Consider the following 5,622-nt stretch of genomic DNA (forward strand, 5'->3'; position numbering starts at 1 on the left):
GTTGAGTTCTTAGGGTCTTTTATTACCCTCTGCAGCACAGAAGATGAAATTCCCAGGGAATTGTCTTCAGATTGTTATGGGGTTTAGGATTTTCAATATATGTGTCTACATGTAAGCCAGTAGTTTCCACTATACTGAACAGACAACCAATCCAGACAGTTCAGGAAGGGCAGGATGTAGCTGAGCTGATGAAATGCAGGTAGATGCCTTCTTTAGAGTGAACTGAATAGCTCCCTGGACACCTTCAACTGTATGGACTAAATCCACATTCTTGTGGAAACTTTTATACTTAGCTCACATGGACACAACAGCTTTTAGTTGTCTAGAGCATAGAGTTGATCCCCACCTTTGGTAGGAATGCAGAAGTATAACACATTTAACCATCTGACATCGCAGGGCTCTGAGCTTTGGGAGCACCCTGGTATCACCTGATTTCTTCAGGAGGCACAAAATGGTTCAGATTTCAGTGAAACTGGAGCTATTGGACTCAGTGAACGGACAGCTACAACTAAATTTAATGGTGTGTAATACATAAGAGATACATGTTCAACCTGAAATGTAGGTTGGTAACACCCTCTTTTTGACAGAGGATATTGCTGCCTTGAAAATAAAGTAAAATCAAAATTCACAAAGTTTTTCTTTTAACATTTGTTTATTTAGAGATGCTAGCATTATGGTCCTTCCCAGGACGTGGCTAGACCTGCTGTTTTCTTCTAGAAACAATAAGCTCCTCTTCAATATAAGTTTCTCTACAGGATTTATCAGCTCTTGAAGCTTAGAATCAGTTTATTCTTTGAACAAGCTGTCCTAAAAGGTGCTTGTTGAAAATGTGCCCCAAGAAATTGATTGTCAAAGACAACCCCAGGGAGAACAAATGCTTCCAAAGGTACTTAACGATACTTACAATCTATATAAATTTTTGTGTTTTCAGAGCACAGCCCAAGCACTCACAGTTAACATTAATTATTTTACCACTGGTAAAATGGCACCATTTCCGGGTGCAAAGTACAACCTATTTTCCATAAAACTCTGAAGCATGGGATTTGCGAAGCTGTCATGGAAGTGTTTTTTTTGGTTCTCCATATAACACAGACATGATCTCAAAATCAGTACATGAGTCAGCCCTCAACTTGAGTGTTTCCGTAGAGGCTGTTAGCTTGGTTGGCACCACACCATCTCACAAACATGGAGAGTCGGACCAAAAGCTTCTGATCGTGCACGTCTGCACTCGTCTTGCCAGAATTTCACCCAGAGACTTGAAAGTTTCCCACTAAATACTGTGCTTTTTTCACCTGACCTACCTGCTGACTAGATATATAAATAGTTCAAAGATACCTATTTCATCAGTGCTAAATAACATGAAAAGTATGAAACAATGACAGAATATCTTTAAAAGGAAGGAAAATAGTAATGAATTATAAAAGAGAAAGAAAAAAAGAAAGGAATAATGAGATGGGAGAAAGGAATTACAAGAATGAAAGTAAAGGAAAGGGAGACCATGGTGCTGTATGCCTGGATGCTACTCAAGTGACATTTTATTTGATATAAAATCATTGTGTGGTCATCTTCAGGCACAAGGTATGTAACAGAATGCCAGGCAAGGACTGAAGGTGCTCTCAGCCAGCAACTTCAATTACATGTAAAATTTGACCAATGCACAGTTAAGAGTCGTCTTTTTTTTTTTTTTTTTTTTTTCCCCTAAAGGTATTTGCTTTGCCAAATATCCTTAGTTACAGAAGAGGGGAAGCAAATAATTCATTGAGGTCAAATGACTTTTTAGTACTAAAAGTGGAATGAAGTCTGGAGGACGAGTGAGAGGTTTGCTGTGACTTCAATCCAAACGTTCAGATGTCAGTCCAGGGCTCTTGATCTCAATGAACTGAGGAGGGAATTTAAATATGAAAGTTTTATTTCAGAGTTCTTGCAATACTATCCCTGCCCTGGCTGAGACAAAGCTTATAAAAAGATTCAACTGAACATTGTTTTAAAAATTTAATCTGACAAATCTTTTGAGGTTTGGGTTTGGGTTTAGGTAAAAGTTTGTGTGAATAACAACAGAAAATTGTTTCAGGTAGGTCTGTGCCTTCCCTGCTGTCTTTCTGTCAACGTGCTGCTGAATTGCTGATTTCTTTTAATAAGTTTGCTCTCAGTGATTGCTGAGCAAATGACATACACTAACAAGGAAGAGGGTGACACCAACTGTATAGAAAGAGCTATCAAACACACACGTTGAACAAACAGGAAAATGATCTGTGTCATTTGCGGTCATCATAGGACTACTCGTCACAAAACCAGGTAGAGCAGTTTCAAACAGAAGTGCGGTTTCAGAGTTACCACTGTCCCTTTTATTTCTGTAGGGGGTTCTTTCAAAAAGACACACTCTGCAGGACCAGGTAGAAAAAGCTTCGATTAGGGCTGTACAGTATGTGACTAAAGGATTTGTTAACCTTAGCGCTTCAAAGCACACTTGAAAATAAGATTCAAATGGGGTCTTTCTTTTGTGGTTCTGTAGTGATAAACGAGTTCTCCATGCACCAATGCTCATGATTACTACTTCTCCAACGTTGTGACTCTGGATGAACGCTAGATCAGTCTAAGTAATGTCCAGCACATTTCATCCATACTAAATAACGTATGTCATGGCAGGGCTCTCCATTTTGCTTAGGAAAGAGCTGCAAGTCTAGTCATAGCTTTTCTGGGGTTATATCATCAATCTTCAGGTGCTCCACAGAACTTGCAAGCTTTTTCTAGTACAGAAAGGAAGGCAAGAGGAAGCCCAATGGGAAATTGGTATTTTTTTGTTGGGGCTTTTTTTTGGTGTGTTTTTTTCAAAAAAAGATGTGGATTAAAGTTAAAGAATGGTTTGCTTTAAAGCTCACTCATAAGCTATGTTTTAAAACCCTTATGCTTGAATCTCTGAAAGAAGCTTACTTCCTAATGATCAGTTTATGAATTAGTGGAATAATTCATGACATACCCTTAGGATCAATACCTTTAAATGTGCCTGTGGGTAACATCACTCACATGATTCATCCCAATATAGCAAGTGGAACTATTCAAATACAGGTGTAACTGCTTACCAGAACCTTTACTGTTCATACGAAAGTGAAAAGTAGCCTTTTTGCTACTGGAGCCCACTGAATACATTATATTTAAGGTTCTTCTGATTCTGACAACAGTGCATCATTAGCAGTGTTAGGTGTAGTTACTCCTCTCTCTCTCTCTCTCTGTATAAGAAAGGCCTCCAAAATTTTATTCCTCCTCGAGAGTGAACACATTCCATAAAGGGTACCGGGACATCTCTCTCCTTACAGGTTTACGTGAGCAGTCACTTTCACATCTTCTCTGTAACTGGTAGCTGTTGGTCCTGGTGTCTTATTGCTTGATTCAGGACTTTATACTCTGATAGCTTCTTTTGCCTCTTCAAGAGCTGATTTATCCTCCAATTTAAGTCTCCTAATTTAGAGCCTTGCCTCTGCTGCTTGTTAATGCTGCTGTTTTATCTATACCCCTTGGATAGCTTAGTTTAGTCGGTGTGTCTGGCTGTCTGGCTGTCTACCTATCCTATTCCATTCTCTTCTACAGACAGAGCTTTCAAGCCCTAGCAGAGCACTGTCAGTACTCTTCCCAGGGAAAGAAACTTTCACTTTGTAGTAAACATATTGGCACCATCTAGGAAACATTTGTATTATTTTTATATAAATATTACATATATCTTGCACACATCTGAATAACACGAATTTGGTTCAGTTTATGTAAATGACATTAGCCTTTCTACATTTGCAAAGGAAGCTGTAAAGTAGAAAATGACAAGTAATGATGGAATTAAGATAATAATGGTCGGGCAGTGAACGAGGCTCTATCTAGACTAGAATAGTTTATTTAGTTTTCCAAAAGCTATAGCCTATAAGAAAGGGGATTAGAATTTCTAGAGAAGTAATTTAGGTGAATTAGGCTTGAGCACAATGGATTTTTAACTGTTCTTAGTCAACACACATGAGAAAAATAGAGTAGACACAGCCAAGGAAAAAGATTTGATCAGAGCACAATTCTTCTCCCTGTCAGGGGAGAGGTGTTGGGAAGAGAGTTTGAAAACCTTTACAAAGGTATTACTGAGGCCCATAGCTCTGGACCGTTTGTGATTTTATCGTTATCATCAGCTTGGAAACCTGAAACAAATACATTGTGCTGGGTTTTACACCCGTGTGTGTGTGTTTTTAAGACACTATTTCAGCACTGCTGCAAATTTACATCGTCCCAGAGGAAGCTGTGACAGGTACCAAAACTGGGGGTGTCCTGCTGTAACCGATGCTGCTGGTAAACAGAAGCCTGGAAAGGAAAATAGAGACACTAAAAGGAGAACTTTTTTGTCAGGTTACAGTATAAGTCACATCTCGCTTGGGGACAGAACCAGAGCCTTCTGGTAGCCGTGTCAGGTATTAAACCATTCAGTTCAGCAAACTGGAAAACTGCTGGTACTTCCCATTTCCCTCAGACCTTCGCTTTGGTTCTCTGGGATAGCACTGTAAGGCAATATAGCATATAAACTTTCTCAGCTTCTAGGAGTGCAGTAGTTTGTCCCTCACACTAAATCGGTTATGCCAACAGAAACATGCTCCCCAACTCCTCAGCAGGCAGAAAAATCCATGTTTTGATTCAGTTTTGTTTTCAGTGATCTTTGCTCCCACCTGGTGTCTCTAATTGACAGCTTCTTTGCAGAAGATGGAGACAGCAATATGATTCTAGGCTTTAGCTTTAAATTATATTTTTAAAACCTCACAAGGTTACAGAGGAGTGATTTACTCCGAAGGGAAGTCGGATAAACCCTCTCAGCAGAAATGAGGGAAAGCATCGTAATGGAAATAGCACCGGTTACAACAGCCATGCAAATAGGAGGGTGACTCACGGGGGAACGCCACGCAGCCGCTGCCGGGGCAGCGCGCAGCAGGCTTGCTCCATCCTCTGCGCTGCACAGCCTGTATTTCAAACATAGGCAAGTAAGAAATAGTGGTTTTGACTGGAAGTCTGAGAGTGTTGTGCCATCAGTAGGTGCAGTGTAACTTTGCAGCTTGGATTTGAACACAGGTGTCCGTGTTGGCAGGTCAAGGCCTCTGTTACCTTCTTCATTTTGTCTCTTGGAAATCCCTGGCAGGACAGCTTTGCTGTGGGAGCTGTAAAGCTCTGGAGCTAAGCAGTGGGAGCAGGTCTAGGTCAAGCTAGATGAATCCTACATATAGGCCAGGCCTGTTGTTTCTTTTTCTGGTGTACAGCTGGCTGAAGGAGTTTACAAGTTGCTACACCGATCTTCATTCCCTTCAGGACCCTGAAGACTTTCTTTCTTAGGAAGATATTATCTTGCTATCACTTTGTATTTGATTCTTATGAAAGTTCTGACTTCAGTGAGATTTTGTCTGAATAAAGTGGAAATCACACGGGCAAAATTATCTGAAAGGAGGGCTCTGTGTGTGTGTAGGAGCAGGGAGATCCCAGGTCGCTTATACGGGCAAAGAGCATGGGGCTGGCAACCTGGGTCACTCGCGTGGTGTATAAAGAGCAGAACAGCATGGAGGTGTCCTGGGGTGCTTGTGGGGAACTGGAGGAATAAAGCAAAAGGTAAAGAAA

The sequence above is a fragment of the Charadrius vociferus genome, unplaced genomic scaffold (genome assembly GCF_000708025.1).
Source record: "Charadrius vociferus isolate BGI_N301 unplaced genomic scaffold, ASM70802v2 scaffold92, whole genome shotgun sequence".
NCBI lineage: Eukaryota > Metazoa > Chordata > Aves > Charadriiformes > Charadriidae > Charadrius > Charadrius vociferus.